Below are 26,280 nucleotides of genomic sequence, written 5' to 3'. Positions count from 1 at the left end.
ACTAGCTCCACCAGCAGCGAGTTCCAGACTCCTATCCTCCCCACTGTAAAAGGAAACTTGCCTCGTGCATTTCCTTTAAAACTTTCTCCTCGCATCTTAAACATTTCCCTTAGTAATTGATTTTTGCACCCTGGAAAAAAAGCTTCTGACGATCCACTCTGCCCATGCCTCCCATAATCTTGTAGACATTTATCGAGTCACCCCTCAAACTCCGACGTTCCAGTGAGAACAAGCCAAGTTTAAACAACCTCTTCTCATAGATAATGCAATCCATACCAGGCAACATCCACGTAAATCTGTTATGTTCTCTCACCAACGCATCCACATACTTCTGGTAGTGTGGCGACCAGAATTGAACACTATACTCCAAGTGCGGCTTAACTAAGATTCTATAAAGCTGCAACATGACTTACCAATTGTTAAACTCAGTATCCCGTCCGATAAAAGCAAGGATGCCGTATGTTTTCTTGACTACCTTCTCCACCTGCGTTGTTACTTTCCTTGACCTGTGCACCTGGACACCTGGATCCCTCTGCCTATCAATATTCTTAAACGTTGTCTCATTTCCTGTATATTTTCCACCTGTAGTAGACCGTCGAAAATGCATTACTTCACATTTGCCCGGACTATACTCCATCTCCCTTCTTTCCACCCAAGTCTCCAACCGATCTGAATCCTGCTGTGTTGGCTGACGGTCCTCAACGCCATCCACAGTTCCACCAACGTTAGTGTCGTCCGCAAACCTACCAGTCAAACAAGTTACATTTTCCTCCAAATCATTAATATATATTACATACAGCAAAGATCCCAGCAGTAATCCCTGGGGATGCCACCAGTCGCAGCCCTCCATTCAGAAACGTATTTTTCCACTGCTACCCTCTGTCTTCAAAGACTGAGCCAGTTCTGTCTCCAACTTGCCAGCTGACATCCGATCCCTTGCGACTTCACCTTAGAACATAGAACATAGAACGATGCAGCGCAGTACAGGCCCTTCGGCCCACAACGTTGCACCGACATGGGAAGTCAAAAAACAAAAGCCATCTAACCTACACTATGCCATTATCACCCATATGCTTATCCAATAAACTTTTAAATGCCCTCAATGTTGGCGAATTCACTACTGTTGCAGGTAGGGCATTCCACGGCCACACCACTTTTTGCTTACAGAACCTACCTCTGACCTCTGTCCTATAGCTATTACCCCTCAGTTTAAGGCTATGTCCCCTCGTGCTAGCCATTTCCATCCGCGGGAGAAGGCTCTCACTGTCCACCCTAGCTAACCCCCTGATCATTTTGTATGCCTCTATTAAGTCTACTCTTAACCTTCTTCTCCCTAACGAAAACAACCTCAAGTCCATCAGCCTTCTCTCATAAGATTTTCCCTCCATACCAGGCAACATCCTGGTAAATCTCCTCTGCACCCGCTCCAAAGCTTCCACGTCCTTCCTATAATGTGGTGACCAGAACTGTACGCAATACTCCAAATGCGGCCGTACCAGAGTTTTGTACAGCTGCAACATGACCTCATGACTCCGGAACTCAATCCCTCTCCCAATGAAGGGCAAAACTCCATTGACCTTCTTCACAACCCTATCAACCTGGGTGGCAACTTGCAGGGATCTATGTACATGGACACCGAGATCCCTCTGCTTATCCACACTTCCAAGAACTTGACCATTAGCCAAATATTCCGCATTCCTGTTATTCCTTCCAAAGTGAATCACCTCACACGTCTCTACATTAAACTCCATTTGCCACCTCTCAGCCCAGCTCTGCAGCTTATCTATGTCCCTCTGTAACCTGCTACATCCTTCCGCACTGTCGATAACACCACCGACTTTAGTGTCGCCTGCAAATTTACTCACCAACACTTCTGTGCCCTCCTCTAGGTCATTGATAAAAATGACAAACAGCAACGGCCCCAGAACAGATCCTTGTGGTACGCCACCTATAACTGAACTCCATTCTGAACATTTCCCATCAACCACCACCCTCTGCCTTCTTTCAGCAAGCCAATTTCTGATCCACATCTCTAAATCACCCTCAATCCCCAGCCTCCGTATTTTCTGCAATAGCCTACCGTGGGGAACCTTATCAAACGCTTCACTGAAATCCATATGCACCACATCAACTGCTCTACCCTCGTCTACCTGTTCAGTCACCTTCTCAAAGAACTCGATAAGGTTTGTGAGGCATGACCGACCCTTCACAAAGCCATGCTGACTATCCCTAATCATATTATTCCTATCTAGATGATTCTAAATCTTCTAATCCCCTCCAAGACTTTACCCACAACAGACGTGAGGCTCACCGGTATATAGTTACCGGGATTGTCTCTACTCCCCTTCTTGAACAAAGTGACCACATTTGCTATCCTCCAGTCCTCTGGCACTATTCCTGTAGCCAATGATGACATAAAAATCAAAGCCAAAGGCTCAGCAATCTTTTGCCTGGCTTCCCAGTGAATCCTATGATAAATCCCATCAGGCCTCGGGGATTTAGCTATTTTGAGCCTGTCCAGAATTGCCAACACCTCTTCCCTACGTACCTCAATGCCATCTATTCTAATAGCCTTGGTCTCAACATTCTCTTTTTCCTGAGTGAATACTGACGAAAAATATTCGTTTAGTATCTCCTATCTCTTCAGACTCCACACACAACTTCCCATCCCTGTCCTTGACTGGCCCTACTGTTACCCTAGTCATTCTTTTATTCCTGACATGCCTATAGAAAGCTTTTGGGTTTACCTTGATCCTCCCTGCCAAATACTTCTCATGTCCCCTCCTTCCTCGTCTTAGCTCTCTCTTTAGATCCTTCCTCGCTACCTTGTAACTATCAAGCGCCCCAACTGAAACTTCACTCCTCATCTTCACATAGGCCTCCTTCTTCCTCTTAACAAGAGGTTCCACTTCTTTGGTAAACCACGGTTCCCTCGCTCGATGCCTTCCTCCCTGCCTGACCGGTACGTACTTATCAAGAACACGCAGTAGCTGTTCCTTAAACCAGCTCCACATATCCAGTGTGCCCAACACTTGCAGCCTACTTCTCCAACCTATCCCCACCCCCCCCAAGTCATGTCTCATGGCATCATAATTGTCCTACCACCTGCTTTACCAGTCTGCCAAAAACCTTACTGTGGACCATATAGACAACATCTACTGCCCTAATCTCATTAATCATCATCGTCACCTCCTCGGAAAACTCGATCAAGGTAGCGAGACACGACATCCCCTTCACAAAACCATGCTGCACCTCGTTAATACGTTCACTTATATTTAAGTGGGGGACGAGCCTGTCTCGAAGAATGCTCTCCAATTATTTCCCTCTCACAGACGGAGTGCTCACGAGCCTGTAATTACCTGTAATATCCTTGCTATTGTTCTTAAAGAAAGGAACATCATTTGCTAGTCTCCAATCCTGTGAGACCTCCCCTGTAGCCAGCGAGGATGAAAACATTTATTTCAGGGCCCCAGCCATTTCATTCCTTGCCCTTCTCAGTAATCTGGGGTAGATACCAACAGGGCTTGGGGACTTGTCCACCTTAATGGTATTCAACACCGCCAATACCTCCTCGTATTTGATCTCAACATGCCACACACCGTCTATACTCTCTTCCCAAAACTGATCATTCACCAAGTCCTTCTCGTTGGAGAATTCTGACTCACAGTACTCATCTAATATCGCGCCAATTTCCTCCGCCTTCATGATAGATTCCCTCCCCTATCCTTGAGTGGGCCAACGCTCTTCTTTGTTTCTCTTTTGTTCTTGATACATTTGTAAAATTCCTCGGGATTTTCCTTAATACTGATGGTTAATGCCTTTCCGTGATCCATTTTAGCCCTCATTACACCTTGCTTAATTTCTGTTCTACTTTCGTTGGATTCCACACTTGCTTCGAGTGTCCCCAGTCTCAGAGACGTGACAAATGCTTCATTTTTCTTTTTGACATGTCTCACAATATCTCTCGTCATCCAAGGTTTCAGAAACTTACGATATTTATTTTTCGTCTTTACAGGAATGTGCAGGTCCTGAAGTCCTAGCAACTTACACTTAAAAACCTCCCACATGCCAGATGTTGATGCCCTCAAACATCTGCACTGAATCGACATTCTTCAGTTCCTGCCTAATATATTTGTGACCAGTCTTCCCCTACTTTTTCACCTGCACCTGACGACTGAACTTATCTTTATCAAGCAGTACCTTAAAGCTCACTGAATTATGGTCACTTTTCCCAAATGTCTCTCCTACTGAAAAGTCGACCTAATTCGGGCTAATTCCCCAATACCAGATCCAGCATGTTCAGTTCCCTCGTTGGACTATCAACATAATGTTCCAAGAAGCCGTCTAGGATGACCCTGAAAAAAATCGTGCCCCATCCACGCCGCTAACTCGTAGTGAATTCCAGTGAATATAGGGGGTGTTAAAAATCACCCACTACAACAACACTGTTATATTTACATCTTGCCAAAATCTGCCGAAATGTCTGTCCCACCATCTCCCGATGGCTGTTGGAAGGCCCACAGTAAACTCCAAACATTGTGCCTAAACCCTTCCGATTATTGAGCTCTACCCATATTGCATCGCAGTATGAGCCCTCTGAGATTACCTCCCGCAGTACAGCTCTGGTGGTCTCCTTAATCACTAGTGCAACTTCCCCACCACTTTTACATTCCCCTCTCTGCCGCCTGAAACATTTGTTTCCTGGAATGTTAAGCTGCCAATCCTGTGCTCCCCTTAACTAAATCTCTGTAATGGCAACAACACCATAGTTCAAAGTAGTAATCTAAGCACTAATTTCACCTGTCTTGCCTGTTACACTTCTTGCATTGAAACAAATGCACTTCAGTCCATGTTCTTTGTTCAGCAACCACTCCCTGTGTGGGTCTTCCTCTGAGTCTTACTGACCCTACTCTCCAGTTCCCCTCCAGTTAATTCACCTTTGCTTTTGATCGCACCCTCATCCAAACAATATACAATCCACCTGTGTGACACTAACAAATCTCCCAGTCAGAATAGTTACGCCCCTCCAGTTCAGATGATAATCATCCTTCTTGTGGAGGTCCCACCTGCCTTGGAGGTGATTCCAGAGGTCCAGCTATATGAAACCCTCCTTCCTACACCAGCTCTTTCGCCGCGTGTTGAGCTACAATATCTTCCCATTTCTAGTCTCACTGACACGTGGCACAGTCAGTAATCCTGAGATTACAACACGAGAGGTCCTGCTCTTTTAAATTTCTACCGAACTCCGTAACTGCAGGATCACGTCACTCGTCCTTCATATGTCGTTAGTACTAATATGTACCACGACCTCTGGCAGTTCACTCTCTTTCTTCAGAATTCCTTCTTCCCGTTCAGAGACATCCTGCACCCTGGTACCAAGGAGGTAACTTTCCATTGTGGAGATTCGTTTAAGTCCACAAAAGTGCCTACCTGTGTTCCAAAGAGTAGAGTCCCCGATAACTATTGCTCTCCTGCTCTTTGCAACACCCTGCTTGACAACAGAACCAGCCGCGGTGCCACTGCTCTGACTGCTTCTGATGTTATCCTATGATATTAACCCCCCTCCAACAGTATCCACATCGGTAAACGTTTTAGAGAGGGGAACGACAACAGTGGGTTCCTGCATCGACTCCCTGCCCTTTATAGCGGTCACCCATTTTTCTGCCTGATCCTTGGGAGTTACCATATCACTGCACCTGCTGTCTATGACGCTTTCCGCCACCATTAAGCTCCCAAATGCATCCAAGTGCTACTCCAGCCTCTCCATTGGATCAGCGAGGAGCTGCAATTGTGTGCACTTCCTGCAGATGTCGTCGTCCGAGATACTGGAAGAGTCACGGATTTCCGACATTTAGGAAGTGCCCCACTGTCCGACATTTCTATCAACAGTTAAATTATTAATGAAAATGTATTAAACGATTGCATTCATTTCTTGCTGCAGATACCCAATCTAGTTCTATACCTTCCCAGAATTCTCACTTGATCTCTCCCTGCAGATTAATAGTTACAAAAGAAGAAGAAACAAAACAAAACAAAAATGTAAAAAGCAACTGTTCCCACTATACACCGAGTTATCACATTACTCCAAATTTTCAACTTTCAATACCACTCCATTTGCCTCACTCAGGCTGTATACCACTTCACGTAAGCAAAGGTTACTGAGAGGGCGCTTCTGCCTGTCCCCTATAGAGCGCTCAGATGTGCTCAGATAACACACACAAGTTATGTTTCAAACAGAAGAATGTAATTTACACATTATTCGTCTAATCAGGCTTCAGGTGATTGTCAGTTAACATCCACTCAGCCATTTGGCTGAGGACACCACATTTTTACCAATAACTAGACCACTAAACGGATAACGGAAAAACAAACAGAAAAAATAGGTTTACCACTTACCTCTTTAATTACCACACTGCTCGAAGTTACCAACTTTCAATCCCACTCTGCTTGCCTCACTGAGGCTGTGTCACACTTCGCGTTCGCAATTCTTACTGGCTGTGCCTTCCGAACTGCTGACTGCACCGGCAGGATGACAACAAAGAACAAAGAACAAATAAATCTACAGCACAGGAACAGGCCCTTCGGCCCTCCAAGCCCGCGCAGACCATGCTGCCCGACTAAACTACAATCTTCTACACTTCCTGAGTCCGTATCCCTCTATTCCCATCCTATTCATGTATTTGTCAAGATGCCCCTTAAATGTCACTATTGTCCCTGCTTCCACCACCTCCTCCGGTAGCGAGTTCCAGGCACCCACTACCCTCTGCGTAAAGATCTTGCCTCGTACATCTACTCTAAACCTTGCCCCTCTCACCTTAAACCTATGCCCCCTAGTAATTGACCCCTCTACCCCGGGGAAAAGCCTCTGACTATCCACTCTGTCAATGCCCCTCATAATTTTGTAGACCTCTATCAGGTCGCCCCTCAACCTCCTTCGTTCCAGTGAGAACAAACCGAGTTTATTCAACCGCTCCTCACAACTAATGCCCCACATGCCAGGCAACATTCTGGTCAATCTCTTCTGCACCCTCTCTAAAGCTTCCACATCCTTCTGGTAGTGTGGCGACCAGAATTGAACACTATACTCCAAGTGTGGCCAAACTAAGGTTCTATACAGCTGCAACATGACTTGCAATTCTTATACTCAATGCCCCGGCCAATGAAGGCAAGCATGCCGTATGCCTTCTTGACTACCTTCTCCACCTGTGTTGCCCCTTTCAGTGACCAGTGGACCTGTACTCCTAGATCTCTTTGACTTTCAATACTCTTGAGGGTTCTACCATTCACTGTATATTCCCTACCTGCATTAGACCTTCCAAAATGCATTACCTCACATTTGTCCGGATGAAACTCCATCTGCCATCTCTCCGCCCAAGTCTCCAAACAATCTAAATCCTGCTGTATCCTCTGACAGTCCTCATCGCTATCCGCAATTCCACCAAACTTTGTGTCGTCTGCAAACTTACTAATCAGACCAGTTACATTTTCCTCCAAATCATTTATATATACTACAAACAGCAAATGTCCCAGCACTGATCCCTGTGGAACACCACTGGTCACAGCCCTCCAATTAGAAAAGCATCCTTCCATTGCTACTCTCTGCCTTCTCTGACCTAGCCAGTTCTGTATCCACCTTGCCAGCTCACCCCTGATCCCGTGTGACTTCATCTTTTGTCCTAGTCTATCATGAGGGACCTTGTCATAGGCCTTACTGAAGTACATATAGACAACATCCACTGCCCTACCTGCATCAATCATCTTAGTGACCTCCTCGAAAAAATCTATCAAGTTAGTGAGACACGACCTCCCCTTCACAAAACCATGCTGCCTCTCTCTAATACGTCCATTTGCTTCCAAATGGGAGTAGATCCTGTATCGAAGAATTCTCTCCCGTAATTTCCCTACCACTGAAGTAAGGCTCACCGGCCTGTACTTCCCTGGATTGTCCTTGCTACTCTTCTTAAACAGAGGAACAACATTGGCTATTCTCCAGTCCTCCGGGACATCACCTGAAGACAGTGAGGATCCAAAGATTTCTGTCAAGGCCTCAGCAATTTCCTCTCCAATCTCCTTCAGCATTCTGGGGTAGATCCCATCAGGCCCTGGGGACTTATCTACCTTAATATTTTTTAAGACACCCAACACCTCGTCTTTTTGGATCTCAATGTGACCCAGGCTATCGATACACCATTCCCCAGACTCAACATCTACCAATTTCTTCTCTTTGGTGAATACTGATGCAAAGTATTCATTTAGTACCTCGCCCATTTCCTCTGGCTCCACACATAGATTCACTTGCCTATCCTTCAGCGGGCCAACCCTTTCCCTGGCTACCCTCTTTCTTTTTAGGTACTTGTAAAAAGCCTTGGGATTTTCCTTAACCCTATTTGCCAATGACTTTTCGTGACCACTTCTAGCCCTCCTGACTCCTTGCTTAAGTTCCTTCCTACTTTCCTCATATTCCACACAGGCTTCGTCTGTTCCCAGCCTTTTAGCACTGACAAATGCCTCCTTTTTCTTTTTGACGAGCCCTACAATATCTCTCGTTATCCAAGGTTGTCGAAAATTGCCGTATTTATCCTTCTTCCTGACAGGAACATGCCGGTCCTGAATTCCTTTCAACTGACACTTGAAAGCCTCCCACATGTCAGATGTTGATTTGCCCTCAAACATACGCCCCCAATCTATGTTCTTCAGTTCCCGCCTAATATTGTTATAATTAGCCTTCCCCCAATTTAGCACATTCATCCTAGGACCACTCTTATCCTTGTCCACTAGTACTTTAAAACTTACTGAATTGTGGTCACTGTTACCGAAATGCTCCCCTACTGAAACATCTACCACCTGGCCGGGCTCATTCCCCAATACTAGGTCCAGTACCGCCCCTTCCCTAGTTGGACTGTCCACATATTGTTTTAAGAAGCCCTCCTGGATGCTCCTTACAAACTCCGCCCCGTCTAAGCCCCTGGCACTAAGTGAGTCCCAGTCAATATTGGGGAAGTTGAAGTCTCCCATCACCACAACCCTGTTGTTTTTATTCTTTTCCAAAATCTGTCTACCTATCTGCTCCTCTATCTCCCGCTGGCTGTTGGAAGGCCTGTAGTAAACCCCCAACATTGTGACTGCAGCCTTCTTATCCGGATCTCTACCCATATAGCCTCACTGCCCTCTGAGGTGCCCTCCCGCAGTACAGCTGTGATATTCTCCCTAACCAGTAGCGCAACTCCGCTACCCCTTTTACATCCCCCTCTATCCCGCCTGAAACATCTAAATCCTGGAACGTTTAGCTGCCAATCCTGCCCTTCCCTCAACCAGGTCTCTGTAATGGCAATAACATCATTGTTCCAAGTACTAATTGAAGCTCTAAGTTCATTTGCCATACCCGTAATACTTATTGCATTAAAACATATGCACGTCAGGCCACCAGACCCGCTGTGTTCAACCACTTCTCCCTGTCTGCTCTGCCTCAGAGCCCCACTGTCCCTATTCCCTAGTTCTCCCTCAATGCTCTCACCTTCTGACCTATTGCTTCCGTCTCCACCCCCCTGCCATACTAATTTAAACCATCCCGTGTGACACTAGCAAACCCCGCGGCCAGGATATTTATGCCTCTCCAGTTTAGATGCAACCCGTCCTTCTTATATAAGTCACACCTGCCTCGGAAGAGCTCCCAGTGGTCCAGATAACGGAATCCCTCCCTCCTACACCAGCTGTTTAGCCACGTGTTTAGCTGCTCTATCTTCCTATTTCTAGCCTCACTGGCACATGGCACAGGGAGTAATCCCGAGATTACAACCCAAGAGGTCCTGTCTTTTAACTTTCTGCCTAGCTCCCTGAACTCCTGCTGCTGGACCTCATGCCCCTTCCTGCCAATGTCGTTAGTACCAATATGTACAACGACCTCTGCCTCTTTGCCCTCCCCCTTCAGGATGCCCTCTACCCGTTCGGAGACATCCTGGACCCTGGCACCAGGGAGGCAACATACCATCCTGGAGTCTCTTTCACGTCCACAGAAGCGCCTATCTGTGCCCCTGACTATAGAGTCCCCTATTACTATTGCTCTTCTGCGCTTTGACCCTCCCTTCTGAACATCAGAGCCAGCCGTGGTGCCATTGCTCTGGCTGCTGCTGTTTTCCCCTGATAGGCTATCCGCGCCCTTCCCCCCCCCCTCCCCCCACGACAGTATCCAAAGGGGTATACATGTTCGAGAGGGCGACAACCACAGGGGATTCCTGCACTGACAGCTTGCCCTTTCTGGTGGTCACCCATTTCTCTGCCTGCACCTTGGGTGTGACGTCATTTATATAACTGCGATCTCTGACGCTTTCCGCCACCTGCATGCTCCTAAGTGCATCCAATTGCTGCTCCAACCGAACCATGCGGTCTGTGAGGAGCTCCCGTTGGGTGCACTTTCTGCAGGTGAAGCCATCCGGGACGCTGGAAGCCTCCCGGACCTGCCACATCTCACAGTTAGAGCACTGCACCCCTCTAACTGACATTGCGTCAATTAATTAAAATTAAAAGTTTTTTTTTTAAAAGGATGACATTAAGAGAAACTTCAACTTGGACACCTACGTCACTTTGTGCTTTGACTTCGTAAGCATGTTCCCATTTATAAAATCGTAGAGCGCAGCACGGTGGCGCAGTTGTTCCGTATGATTTGTAAACTTAGCAATAGTGCTTTCAGTTTTCCATCTTCCAGATCGCTATTGTACACTCTGAAAATCTGTGGTCACAACAGATGAGGCAGAGCTCGAGTCACCAACTGCCATCCTGAAAAGGACCCCTTTATACCCCTGTCTGGCTTTTGTCAGTATCTTTGCCATAAGACCATTGGCTCGTCACTTATTTCACAGCCTGTTTGTACTGATCCTTTTCAAATGCCTTAATGAAATCGGAATAAATCACGTCCACTGGTTCTCGTTTTTTCTTGATCCCTTCTTACCGCTTCAGCGAATTCGAACTGATCTGAACTTCCTTCATGAGCCGTGTTTGCTCAGACATATTTTGTCATGCATTTCCAAGCAAACTGCAGTCTCGTCTTTAATAAAGGGCCCGCAAATTATACAATGAACGACGGTGTACAAATTGGCCTATAGTTTCCCGTCTTCTGATCGTTCCGTTTATAAACAGGCGTGCTACATTTGGATTTTTCTAGTCCTCCGGGACCGTATTGCCTCCAGTGATTCATTGACGGTCAGCATGAATGCCTCGACAATCACCTCAGCCACCTCATTTCGAACTGTGGGGTGCAGTCCATCCGCTCTTGCACTGCTGCCTGCACTTAAAAACAGCACCCTTAGTCCTGAATTGCCTGCCTCCCATCTCATATCTGATCTTGTTTTGCTGTGACAGAAGTTAGATTCCTGCCAGGTTCTATACTCTCTGTCCTATTACTTATTCTGGAAACTTTACAAACCTCTCCTGAGCCCTCCGCTTCTTTAACTAAAATAAGACCCTCATCATTAACCGTATAACAGGGATGGCAACGAGATTCTCTAGGACTGTGCTGCCAGCATGATCCAGATGAAGAACGTCTCACTGGAACAAGTTCCCCCTCCCCCAGCGGTGGTGCCAATTGATGCTTGATCAATAACTCCTGAGACGAGATTGGAGACATTTGAAGGCTTTCTTGCACTAGATGTTTCCCCCAGCAACGCAGGTACAGAATTCAGCTGCTGGGGAGAGTCAGGCTCTTATACTCCGCCTTACTGGGCGGTACCAACAGGCAGGCTTCACCAATGAAAATAGCAGTCGCACATACATCTCCACCAATGGTCTTACAGCATGATTCAGCGTACCGTAATGCCCCGAATACCGACTACCACATTCACCCCCTGATAAAAAAGAGTCCGGCGGGGCTGGTGGTCTTGCGTTATACAGTGGTAGAGGTGTAGGTTCTGGTGGTACCCGGCATACATTAGCACCGTGTTTTGCCTCGTTACATGTCGCAACTATTTACAATAATTATTCACAGTCAGACTGAAGCAATTAGTCGATCGGGGGCCCTGGTCGTCCTCTGCGATCGTCGTAGCTTCAACGGTGCTGCAGGCGCCGGCTCGGGCTTCCGTGGCTCCGGGACCAGGGCTTCGGCTTCTTCAGCAGCTTCATCAGCCCTAGGTGGGACCAGTAGAAGGACCGATCCACCTGGGAAGGGGGCGGCTGTGGGGTGCGCCGGTGGGAGGGAGGGATGGTGGGGTCGGTAGTGGAGGTGTGGTGGCGATCTAGCCGGCGCGAGGTCCCGTAGAGAGACCGTATCCCGTCGGCCGTCGGGGTAGGCCACGTAGGCGTACTGAGGTGCAGTGTGCAGGAGGTGGACCCCCTCGACCAATAGGTCGGACTTGTTCGCCCGCACATGTTTGCGGAGCAGGATGGGTCCAGGAGCTGCCAGCCAGGTTGGGACCGAGGTCCCGGAGGAGGACTTCCTCGGGAAGACAAGGAGACATTCGTGAGGGATTTGATTGGTCGTGGTAAACAGCAGTGATTAGATGGAGTGGAGAGCATCCGAGAGGACCTCCTGCCGGCGGGAGACTGGGAGATTCCTAAGGCCAGTAGGCCGGTCTTCCAGACCGTTCCGTTCTCCCTTTCCACCTGCCCGTTTCCCCGGGGGTTGTAACTGGTCGTCCTGCTTGAGGCAATGCCCTTGCTGAGCAGAAATTGAGGCAGTTCGTCGCTCATGAAGGAGGACCCCCTATCGCTATGTATGTAGGCGGGGAAACCAAACAGCGTGGAGATACTGTGCAGGGCTTTTATGACGGTGGCTGCGGTCCTGTCGGGGCAGGGGATGGCGAATGGGAACCGGGAGTACTCGTCAATCACGTTCAGGAAGTACGTGTTGCGGTTGGTGGAGAGGAAGGGCCCTTTGAAGTCGATAATGTGACGCTCAAAGGGACGTGAAACCTTTATCAGTTGTGCTTTCTCTGGCCTGTAGAAGTGCGGCTTGCACTCCACGCAGATGTGGCAATTCCTGGTGGCAGTCCTGACCTCCTCGATGGAGTAGGCCTGGTTGCGGTTCTTAATGAAGTGAAAGAATCGAGTGACCCCTGCGTGGCAGAGGTCCTCGTGGAGGGCCCGATGGAGGTACACTTGTCCGCTGGCACATGTGCTGCGGAATAGGGCATCAGGAGGCTCGTTTAGCTTCCCGGGATGATACAAGATCTCATAGTTGTATTTGGAGAGCTCGATCCTCCACCATAAGATCTTATCGTTCTTTATCTTGCCCCGCTGTGCATTATCGAACATGAAAGCAACCGACCGTTGGTCAGTGGGGGGAGTGAATCTCCTGCGGGCCATGTAAAGCCTCCAGTGCCGCACAGTTTCTACTGTAGCCTGGGCCTCCTTTACAACTGAGGAATGGCGGATTTCTGAAGCATGGAGGGTGCGTGAGAAGAAGGCCACCGGTCTGCCCGCTTCGTTGAGGGTGGCCACCAGAGCTACGTCGAATGCGTGGCGATCGACATGGAAGAGGAGGGATTCGTCGATTGCGTGCATCGTGGCCTTTGTGATGTCCGCTTTGAGGCGGCTGAAGGCCTGGTGAGCCTCTGCCGACAGGGGAAAAACTGTGGATTGGATTTCTGGGCCGGCCTTGTCCACATAGTTGGGGACCCGCTGGGCATAATTCGTAAAAGAAAACAGGCAACGTTTCAGTGCCTTGGAGCAGTGGGGTAGGGGTAACTCCATGAGAGGGCGCATGTGTTCGGGATCTGGGCCTATAACTCCATCATGCACTACGTAGCCGAGGATGGCTAGACGGTCGGTGCTAACATGCATTTGTCCTTGTTATATGTTACATTGAGGATTTTTGCGGTATGGAGGAATTTTCAGAGGTTGGTGTCGTGGTGCTGCTGGTCGTGGCCGCAGATGTTGACGTTATCGAGGTACGGAAACGTGGCCTGCAAACCATACCGGTGAACCATTCGGTCCATCTCCCGTTGGAAGACCGAGACTCCATTTGTGATACCGAAGGGAACACTTAGGAAATGGTAGAGCCGCCCATCTGCTTCGAATACAGTGTATTTGCGGTCGCTAGGGCGGATGAGGAGCTGGTGGTAGGCGGATTTTAGATCCACCGTGGAAAATACCTTGCATTGTGCAATCTGATTGACCAGATCAGATCTGCGGGGGAGAGGGTATGCATCGAGCTGCGTATACCTGTTGATGGCCTGACTATAATCCATGACCATCCTATGCTTCTGCCCGGTCTTTACAACCACTACTTGAGATCTCCAGGGACTGTTGCGAGCCTCAATAATACCTTCCTTCAGGAACCACTCCCTTCTTGATGAGCCAGAGCGTCCGAAATTCAGAATCCAACTTATCAAATCTGTGCTGCAGCTCTTCCAACACCCATCACTTACTGAAGACGTCGTCACTATCAGAGCCACCTTCTCCACAACATCAATGAAAAAACATTATCTGTACCTGTATTTCTATTTAATTTCATTCGATTCTAATTTGGTTTTATTTTTTTAAAATACGTTTTGTATATCTTTCCTTATTACCTCTGTCTGAAAGCAATTTATAACCAGTAATTTCATGGGTTTTCAATTCAGCACACATTCTCTATGCACCAATCGTATCACAGCCTTTCAGTGACGTCAATTTTACGACGTTTGTTTCGGAATACGCAGAATCTGAGGCTGCTGTCTAAATGTCTCCCGTTCACAGCTCCCTAAGTGATGGCCTCAACCCCCCGAGGCAATTATTTTAATATCACTTAACTTTCGGAGTTGCTCTCTGAATTTTGTGCGCTCAATGCTCCAAAAGTGAAGGCCTCAGTACCCCCGAGGTACGGTTTTTATATCACTTTCCTGCACTGGCTGCTCTCTCACTTTCTCTCCCTCACAGCTCCGTAAACGAAACCTTCAGCATCACCTAGGTTATTTTTTAATCACTTACCTTCCCAGGCAGCTCTCTGAATTTAACCCGCTCACCTTGCCGAAGTAAAGGCTTCATAATCCTCGAGGTAAGAATTCAATATCACGTACATTCGCAGACTGCATTCTGAATTTCTCACGCTCACAACTCCCCGTCTTTCCATATATTTAGATAAATGCAGTATTGATATGATGGTTCAAATGATCAAGTCACGTCGCATAGATCGACACTCCTGAAAGAGAACATTGTCAAATATGACCGAATTTATTTGCATATTTGCTGCATGTATTATTTCCACAGATTCTGGGACATTCTTCTCTATTCCTATACACAGCTACCATTTCAGCAAGTTGTCTCTCAGTGAACTATTTGTCACCTACTATTATCTTCAATACATATCCAAGAAATCATCGTTTAACATGCACAGTTCTCGCGAGTTAGGTATCAGATTTAAATCTAGGATCCGCCATGTTGTAATCGCTGCATTGCTGCTGGTGCCAGATGCTGGCGAGTATAGTGATAGGAGGAGAGTGCGGATGGATGCTTGGCCGTGGAGATCTTGCAGCAGAGACGTTTTTAGTTTCCTGGATCGCTAGATGCATTTCTGGCAAAAATAAATCGATAATATTCGGATGGTTTGCACCTGAACAGGAATGTGACCAACATCATTGCACGGATTGTGCTTGTGCTATTAATGGGAGAGTGGGGGAGTGGGGGGGCGGGTTATTTTCTGGGGGATGGGGAACCAAATAAATGCACAGTGGATTTCGGGCAGTGGTGCAAAGCAAAATAAACGAGAGAGAAATTCAAGTCAGCCTCGAAGTAAGTACACAGGGAGATAGATTCAGGTAAAAGAGAATATGAGCAGGCTTGGTGACGATTATTTTAATGCATGGGCCTGCCAAGTAAGGCCGGTCAACAAAGGGCATTGATGAACACATGGGATTGTGATATTATTGCTATCAGAGAAACACGATTGAAGGAGGGCTACAACTCGCAGCTCAATATTCTTGACTATTGAGTCTTCAGGTGAGGCACGGAATGTTAATGAGGACGTGGTGTTGTAAAGTCGATCAAGGAGCCTGTAGGTGGGATGGAGGCTATCTTAGCCGACACCTCAGTTGAGACCATCTGGGTAAAACATAAAAAAGATAAGAGGACAACCAGGTTACTTGTCGAGTACTATACTCCTCCATTCCCCCAACCTTCAAGCAGAGATAGAAGAGTGGATAACTGGGCCGCCTCCAGAAATATTTAAAAATAATAATGCAATAATAGTGGGGGATTTCAACTTCCGCGATATTATTTGGGAAACAGAAGGTGTGAGACTTAGAGGAGCCAGAATTCATGAAGCGACCTCCGGAGATAATTTTGAGATTTAAAATAAAGAAAGTCTTTCAAAAGAGGAGGCTGTACTTTTCATAATTTTCAGGAATGAAGTCGATGGTACAGGTGTCAGTGGGGAAATGTTTATTTGGTAGCAAGTATGATTCTGTAAGATGCAAAATATTTATGGGAAATTGCAAAGGTAGATTGGAAATAATGTATCAAAATTGGGGGATGACCGCTTTGAATATTTAGATTACGAACCGGCCAATGTGGTCTGGGAGCAGCGAGTTGTGCAATGAAGAAGCGGGAAACCTAGAAAAAAGAAATATGGGCATTATTATGCCAACATATTTCCTTCAAGATAAACCGTGGGACAAAAAAGTCCAGGGAACGCTGAATGTCAAGGGATTCACAGAATTTGGTAAGGAAGAAAATGGGATATCAGAACAGATTCAGGGGTTTCAAAACAACGGATGGCCGAGCGGAGTAGAAAAAGGTAATTTAAAAAGTAATCAACAGAGCAAGGATATTGCATGAATTAACTTTTCTGCGGAAACAAAAGGGAAATCGTAACGTTTTCTTCACGTGTATTAATGGCAAGAGGGTAACTAGGATAAGATAGTGTCCATTGAGGACCAAATTGTCAAAGTCTGTGTGGAGACGAAATACATAGATAAAGTATTAAGTGGATATTGGGCATCTGTGTTTACAATGCAGAAGGACGATTTAGGACTAGAAAACGCATGTTCGGTGGTTGGTGTTGTGGGATGTTTCAGATATAATTCAATATATTAACTTTGAAACGGAGGAGTTGTTCACGGTGTTATCGGTGCTTTTAACGGATAATTAACCAGACCCAGATTAGATGTATGGGAGGCTGCTGTGTCAGAAAAGGGCAGAGATTGAAGATGCACCAATGTGAGTTTTCAAATCCTCTCTGGCGACTGGAGTGGCGTCAGCGTAACACGAGGAATATTGAATGGGAAACATTAATTCAGAATGGAAGTAGTGGAAACAAATAGGTAGTAACAAGTCAGTGAGTCTAACATCAGTTGTGGGGAAATTGTTAGAGATTCATTTGAGGGACATAATTAATGTCATCTTTGAGTGTCAAGCAATATTCAAGGTTATCAGCATAACACTTTTCTGAGCAGATCGTGCTTCCAAAAATTTTTTTCACGCATGTGACTTGTTATGTAGATGAGGACGTGGGAAAAGAGGACCAGATACACATTGCGCTGACATGTTCAACCCTCCTTTAAGGCAGCAGGATAGGTACATCAGATGGCGAGTAAGGCCGATTGAACGCTTGTCCTTATTAGCCGTGGCATTATTTAAGAGCGGGGGGCGGTTAACATTAGGTTGTAGAAAACACCCGTTAGACGACAGCTAGTGTACTGCTTATAGTTTATGTCGCCAGGATATTGGAAGGATGTGATTGCACTAGAAAGGTGCAGAGCGGAATCAGAGGATGTTGCTTGAGTCGGGAGCGTTTCAGCGTTTCAATGAATGTCTGGGCGGCCCGGTCTATTATCCTCAGATCAGAGAAGGTGGAGTGGGGATCTTATCGAGCTATACCAAATTATGAGCGCGAGAGATTAGTGAACATACAAATTAACTCTCCGATTAGTATGTGGAGCAATAACCGGGAACATATTTATAGCGTGGAGCAGGAGGTTGAGACGGGATTTAAGGCATACATCTTCGCTTTGGGGGTGGGTGCAATCTGTAACTCTCTTCCCAGACAGGGGGTAAGGGTAGGAAGCCTCACAACATTTAAGAAACATTTTGATGAGCACCTGAAACACCACAGCATGCACAATAAAGCGCTGCAAAATTAGATTAGATGGATACGTGTTTGATGGCCGGAAGAGACACGATGGGCCAGAGGGTCTTTGTCTATCCTTCAAAAGTATCTGGTATGATGACGCTCATATCCCAAAGTCACCAATATTTCTCTCAAACTACAATCTTTTATTCCTGATCCGGTAAGTCCACTGATTATAATTCATGCAAATAGCTCATAGCTATCAAACTAATTTCAAGAAAAAAGTAGAAAACACTATTCATCAACATATAATCCGTGAAACAAGAGATAACCTTAGAATGAAGAGGAGGCAAATATGTTATTGTTGTTGATAGTCTATTGTTCCCAACCGCGCTGTGGGCGTGGCTTACATCACATGGACTACAACGGATCGCCACATTCTCAAGGCTAATTAGCTATGCACAAGAAGTGGTCGACCAGCCTCCAACGTCCACAACACAAGAAAAATGATTGAACAACTACGTGATAATAACGAAGTTAACGTAAATAAACGAATAATTTCTGGAATCAAATGAAAACATTGCAGACGCCGGGAATTTGAATAGATAGCAAACTCTCAGTAGTTTTGGTAGCATTGTTTTGCACCGAGGCACACTCTTTACTAATTTCTGGAGTTTATTTTACAGACAGATGTCCATTAATCGCGCAAATGTACTGGCCGATTGCCATAACGTGATACTTCAAAGAAGGAAGAGCACAACAACTAAGGTAAAATGAAATTATAAGTACTCTATAATCATATTTTTGCTTTCCAGAGCTAAACCAATGTCACGAATCGCTAGAAGACTTAGGTGAGAAAATTATTTACCTTCAGCGTAAAAGCCCTGTGCATTTTGCGTCGGACAAAGACAGGCAACATCCCGCCTTTCAACTTCTCAATATGTTGCGACATTGCGTGATAGCCGATAAGATTCTAAAAAGCTTGTGCGAGATAGAATATGCTGCGCCTATTTATTATTTTATGATCATTAACTAATCCTGAAAATGGCCACCAGGTACTTGATGTCCACAATAAAATTCAACAGATCGGGAAATATACCGAACTATTGTTACTTGAACGACAATCTGTTCTGCAATCGATACAACTTTGGCTGTTGAATGTTTAATACCTCTGCGGAAAAACATAGAAAAAATGTTCCATATTGAACCCAAACAATGAGCTTGATTTTCAGCACGGCAGAGATCAGCGCAGACGCATCGTGAAAGGTTGCCGCCACGCAGCGTGCTGTTCCACTGAGATATTACTGCCTCAAGTCTCAGACTACCGTGCAATATGGAGGTGGCGAGTGTTTTTCCAGCATATTCTGCAATTCTTAATGTGGTTCCTGATAGGAAAATGATTGTCCCGTTGCGTTCACTGGTGACGGTTCAGCTGTACAAGTGTGTAATAAGGGGAGGGCAATAGCGCCCCTCGCAGCCTGGCGGCTATCTTCGGTTTTCTGTGTGAAGGAGAGGTTGCTCAACGGACTGTAGAAGGGTCCGCACACCCAGCCCCCTTCAATCACCCAGACACTTTATCAACCTTCCTGCCCAATGCTTATCGTGTGGGTGCCAAAAGGCACTTTTGAAAATAAAGTTTAAAAGGTGTCTGGGAATATGCCCACTTTGCAGTTTAATGTATCTTACCTACGGTCTTTCGCGGCCGCCGCTCCTCAGAGATGAAATAAACAGATTATTTATCCAGATTCGGTCGGCTACGGCCAATCATTTTTTACTGGCTATAACTTCCACAGTTAATGCGTAGGTGAAAATCGTTGTCAATACTATCTCCACAGGGAAGTGAGAAGTCGATTTGGATCTCGTCCCTCGCAGGGCGAATTACGAGGGGGAGGAGGGAGGGGTGGTAGGCTGCATCCTTATGACATAGAGACAAAACCAATAGGTGCCGGAGAACCGCATTCGAAATTTCGACAATGTACTTCCAATCAATATGACCACGTAACTTCAGTAACCCACTCCCGCTGTCTCTCCATACCACGTGATTCCTTTAGTCACAGGTGTCACGCCAAGCTCCCTTTGGAAGAGACCAAACGAACTGACCGCAGTAGCTTTCTGTGGTAGAGAATTCCACAAGTTCACCGATCTATGAGAGACGTTCTTCCTCACCGCAGTCCTGAAATGCCCCCAGTTCGTGACGCCCCCAACATCGGGGGCATTCTTCCCGCATCGAGCCTGTCCAGTCCCATCAAGATTTTATACGTTTCTCTGATATACCCTCTCATTCTTCTAAACCCCAATGAGTTCTAGCCCAACCGATGTATTCTTTCTTCATATGTCAGTCCTGCCATTCCGGGTATTGGTCTAGTGCACCTTCACTGGACAGCCTGTAAAGCAAGAATGCCCTTCCTCAAATTAGGAGGCCGAAACTAAACGCAATACTATAGATGTGGCCTCGCCAATTCCCAGTCTAATTGTAGCAACCGATCCCTACTCCAATACTCAAATTATCTCGCCATGAACAACATGGGCAGCACGGTAGCACAACTGATTAGCACTGTCGCGTCACGGCACCAGTGTCCCAGGTTTGATTCCCTGCTGGGTCACTGTCTTTGTGGAGTCTGCACGTTCTCCCCATGTCTGCGTGGGTTTCCTCCGGGTGCTATGGTTTCCTCCCACAGTCCAAAGATGTGCAGATTAGGTGGATTGGCCATGATAAATTGCCCTTAGTGGCCAAAACAATTAGGAGGGGTTAGTGGGTTACCGGGATAGGGTGGGTGAGGACTTAAGTGGGTCGGTGCAGACTCGATGGGCCGAATGGTATTCTTCTGCACTGTATGTTCTATGTTCTAACAAGCCATTATTTTTCTTCACCGCCTACTGTAGCTGAATGCCGACCTGTTGCGTCATGTCTACCATGTCACCAGGTCTCATTGCACTTCCCATTTTGCTGATCGATCTTCCTGCCATTTGCCAGCAAAGTGCAAACCTCACATTTACCGACATTTTATTGCATCTGCCATGTATTTGCTCACTCAGCAAGCCTGTCAAGTCACCCTGCAGCCACTTTGAGTTCACCTCACAGCAGACACTGCCATCCGTCTTTGTGTCGTCTGCAAATGTGCATGCAATTCCTTCGTGCAGATCATTAATATACGTTGTGAACAGGTGGGACCCCAGCCCTGAACCGTATGGCACCCCAGTAGTCATTGCCTGCCACTCTGAAGATTCCCACTCTCTGCTTCCTGTCTGCCAAAGAGTTCTGTACCAAGTCAATAAATTACCTACACTAACATGAGCTTTATTTATTTTTATTTATTTTTTAAATTTAGAATGCACAATTAAGGGGCAATTTAGCGTGGCCAATTCACTTGCCCTGCGCAGCTTTGTCTTGTGCGTGCGAACCCCACGCAGACACGGTGAGAATGTGCAAACTTCACACGGACAGTGATCCAGGGCCGGGATCCTGAGCTTTAATTTTGATCACTGGTCTCATGCGTGGAACCTTGTCAAAAACCTTTTGAAAGTCCAGATATAAAACATTCACTGGTTCAGCTTCGTTGACTGTATTGGTCACAGCCTCAATTAATTCCAGAATATTTGTCAAGCATGATTTCGCTTTTGTGACTGCATGCTCATTTGGACCGATCCTGCCACCACTTTCAAAATGTTCAGTTTTAACATCCTTAATAATGGACTCCCGAAATCTCCCCACCTCTGATGTCAGGCCAACTGGTCTATAATTACCGGTTTTCTCTCACTCCTTTAATAAATGTGGGATTGCATTATCTACCCTCCAATCTATTGGAACTCATACAGACTCTATCGTGCTGGGAAATGGTCACCAATGCGACCACTCCGAAGTACTCTGGAATGGAGCGCATCAGGCCCTGGTGGGGAATTGGGTTTTGATCCCATCAATTTCCCAAATATGTTTTCCTGACTCATAAACATTTCCTTCAGTTCATCCTTCATGCTAGCTCCTCTCTAACCTGGCATTTCCAGAAAATTATTTCTATCCCCTTTAGTAAACCTGAACCAAAGTAATTTGTTGAACTGGTCTGCCAACTATTTGCTGGCCTTTATGAATTCACCTGATTCTAACTATAAGGGGCCTATATTTGACTTCACCAGTCTTTTTCTCTTCATATATCTATATAACCCTTTGTAGTCAGCGTTTATGCTTTCTAGAAGCTCACTGTCGATTCCTCTTCCGAATTTAACATTTTGTCCTCCTCTGCGGAATTTCAATTGTTTTGTTCGGGCCAATCTATATACGTCACCTCTGGCTTCAACAATAGCCTTGATTTCCCTTGTGAGCAGCGTTGAGCCGTCTTCACGGTCTTACCCCGTCATCTCAAACAGGGATGTAGAATTTGTGAACTTCAGACAAGTGTTCTTTAATTGTCTGCCATTGCCTATTCACCGTCAACCCCTTCAATACCCTTTGCCAGATTATGTTAGCCAATGCATGTCTCAGACCATCAAAGTTAGATTTCTTAAGTTCAGGACCTAGTGTCAGAATTAAATGTTTCACTCTCCATCTTAGTGAAGAATACCGTCATATTATGATCACACTTCCTTGAAGGATCTCGCAACACGCGTTGCAATTAAACCTCAGTCAATGCACAACAGCCAGTCTAGAATGGCCTGCTTTCTAGTTGGCTCCTCGTTGGAAAGGTCGCGACACCCCTCCCTTTCACATTCCTGGAAATCCTCCTCCATCGCATTGCTACCAGTCTGATTACCCCAATCAATACGCAGATTAAAGTAAGCCATAATAATTACTGTACTCTTACTGCGCGTTTCTACTTTCTGGGTTGATGCCATCCCCAAACTCACAACTACTGTTTGGTGGTCTATACATAACTCTCTCTAAAACGTTTTGCCCTTTGATATTCCGGAGCTCCACATACCTCGATTCACGTCTTCCAGGCTAATGTTCTTCCTTACTATTGCGTCAATGTTCTCCTGAACCAGCAACTCCACCCCACTCCCTTTCCTTTCCTTCCATCTTCACGGAATATTGAAAACCCCTAGATTTTGCGTTCCAATCTTTGGTCACCCTATAGCCAGGTCTCCGTGATCCCAATAATATTGCATCCCTGAATTTATTTTCAGCGCAGTAAATTCGCCAGCCTTCTTACAAATGCTCCTCGAATTGAGACACAGAGCTTTCAGACTTTTAAAATAAGATTTATTGCCGTTTAGAAATATGACGTAATGTTGCCTTTTGATTTTTGTCTTTGGTTTCTCTGCCTTCCACTTATTTCTTCACTGCCTTTTGTTTCTGTCCCCACATTTTCCCCTTCGATTTCCTGCATCAGTTCTCTTCTCCCTGTTATATTAGTTTAAACTCTCCCCAACAGTATTAGCACACGCTCCCCCGAGGACATTGGTTCCGTTCCTGCCCAGGTTCACACCGTCCAGTTGATACTGGTCCTTCCTCCCCCAAGGCCGGTTCCAATGTCCCAGTAAATTGATTCCATCTATCCTGCACGATCCCTCAAGCCACGTGTCCAGATTAGCTATTTTGCCCGCCATACCTGAGTAGAACGTGGCACTGGCAGCAATCCTGATATTACTTTTTGAGGTACTACGTTTTTATTTTACCCCAATCTCCGGACATTTCGCTTTTAGTACTTCTCCCCGTTTGCTACCTTTATCTTTAGTGGGTATTTGCAGCACGACTGCTGGCGGTTCACCCTCTCCCTCCAGAATCCCCTGCAGCCACTCCGAGATATCTTCGACATTCCACCAGTGAGGCTACACACCATCCTGGAGTTTTGGTTGCGTCCACAGAAGCGCCTATATATTCATCCTCCAATTGAATCCCTAGCACTTTAGCTCTGCCACTCCTATACAGTAGATCCACCCACAGTGCCATGTACATCCCGACAGCTGCCTTCCGCTGGTGAGCCATCTCTGCCAATAGCATCCAAAACGGGCCTCATTTGGAGGGAGATGACCGCAGGCGTCCTCTGCATGGCCTTCCTAGTTTTCCTCTGTCTGGTGGTCACCTATTCCCTAGTTTTATCAATAATTTTTATCTGTGGTGTGGCCAACATTCTGTACGAGCTGCCCACGATTTCCTCAGCATTGCTATGCTCCAATGTGAATCCACAGGCAGCTCCAGAATCGTCGAGCGGTCTGAAAGGAGAAGCAGTTGAACACACTTCCTGCATGTGAAGGCGTGAGCGACACCAGAAGTGTCGCTGAATTCCCATATCGGCAAGAGGAGCATGCCACGAGTTCCGGATATCCTGACATGTCTTAACCGTTATGTAAACTTCACAACAACGCAAAAAGAGAAAAAGATAAAATAATATAAACATAAAACCTACTTACCAGTCAACAGCCAACCAAAGACCTGCTCGCCGTGATAGCCTTTTTTCCCTTGCTTGCGCTCCTCAGAGTGCCTTTCTTCGGTCAGAGGAGGGGCGGGGTGGGGCGGGGGTGGGGGGGGGGGGGGGTGGGGGGGGGGGGGGGGGGGAGTGGGGGGGGGGGGGAGGTGGTAATAGAAACACTAATGTTGCCTCCTCGTCTCTTTCTGCAATTCCACCAAGATTTGGGTCATCAATGTAACACACCAGTTACCTTTCCCTCCAAATCATTAATGTGTACTAGAAACAGCAAAGGTCGCAACACCGATTCCTCCAGCAAAACACTCGTGGCAGACCTCCGATCATAAAGTACCCTTCCACTGCTACCCTCTGTCTTCTATGATCGAGCCAGTTGTGAACCCATCTTGCCAGCTCTCCTCTGATATCATATCGCTCCACCGTCTTTACTAGTCTGTCAAAAGGAACCTTGACAAAGGGTTTACTGAAGTCCGTGTGTTCAACATCCACTGTCCTATCTTCGTCAATCATCTTCGACATGTTCCCGAAAATTTCGGTGAAGTTAATGAGACACGACCACTTTCACAAAACCACGTTGCCTCACACTAATACGTCCATTTGCTTTCAAACCTGATTGAATTCTGTCTCGAAGAATCCGCTCCAATAATTGCCATTCCACTAACGTAAGTCTCTCCGACCTGTAGTTTCCTGGAGTATCCTTACTACACTTCAAAAATGAATGAATCGCATTAGCTATTCTCCAGTACTATGGGAACCTAGCTGTAGGCATTCAGGATACATATATTTCTGTCAAATTCCTCCCTTGCCTCCCTCAGTGTTCGGGGTAGATCCCATCTGGCGCTGCAGAATTATCTAAATTAATGTTGGCAATTATTGATCGATATGCAGACAGTAATCATGTCGTTACGCTACAGTGTTTGTTCTGTTAATATATTTGATTCAATGTAAATATGATATAATAATGTACCTCTTGCTGCATTTGTCATTCATTACAAAGTTCTACCAAATATTCCTTTGCAATCTTTCATTTCTGTCTTCAATGTGTTTAATTGTCGACTGAACAGAGGAGAAACTGAAGGAAAAAGATAGAGGTATGTGGTGTCGATTATTCGGTCTTTAGGTCTTTACATATTTCTTCCTGCTTTGTTCATTGTTTAATTGCTTTACATTACAATCCCTGTCACCAGCAATTCTGAACACTGACTTCGTAATATTGGCAGTCGGAGCTGCTGTTAGTTTTTTTTTCAATTTAGAGTACCCAATACATTTTTCCAATTATGGGGCAATTTTGCCTGGCCACTCCACCTAGCTTGCACATTTTGGGGTTGTGGGGGCGAAACCCACGCAAACACGGGGAGAATGTGCAAACTCCACACGAACAGTGTCCCAGAGCTGCGATTGAAGCTGGGACCTCGGCTCCGGCAGGCCACGGTGCTAACCCATTGCGCCACCGTGCTGCCACCGCTGCTGTTAATTTTAAGAGAAGTAGATGCTGCTAATTATATTCTCAACACTTTAATTCGTTTGTGCTCAAACGTTTTCCGATACTCTGTTCGAGTTTCATTGAGAAAACTCAAATATTGATAATATTTGAAGCAAAAAATTCCAAACAGACGTTCATGAATTTTCTCCAGATACTTACACTTGCAACATACATGTACCAGATAGCAATCTTAATTATATGATACATCACTATATTGTGTGTTAAAAACCTAACAATCATAGTTTTTATATTGTTGTTTATACCATGCCCTGAGTTCTATTCATGTGAAGCACATTCCAGATGTTATCGTATTCTTACCGAACTTGTCCTTGCAGACACCCATTCTCCATATGCCAAACGCAACAGTGAAAACATCACGTTTTCATTCTGATGGAACTCGCACGGCCCAACCCTCTCAGTTTGACACGTCCTCATTAACAGAGATTCCGAGGATCTGCTTTGAA

This window comes from Scyliorhinus torazame, chromosome 12 (assembly GCF_047496885.1).
Source record: "Scyliorhinus torazame isolate Kashiwa2021f chromosome 12, sScyTor2.1, whole genome shotgun sequence".
Classification (NCBI taxonomy): Eukaryota; Metazoa; Chordata; class Chondrichthyes; order Carcharhiniformes; family Scyliorhinidae; genus Scyliorhinus; species Scyliorhinus torazame.
Note: the sequence above shows the minus strand (reverse complement) of the source record.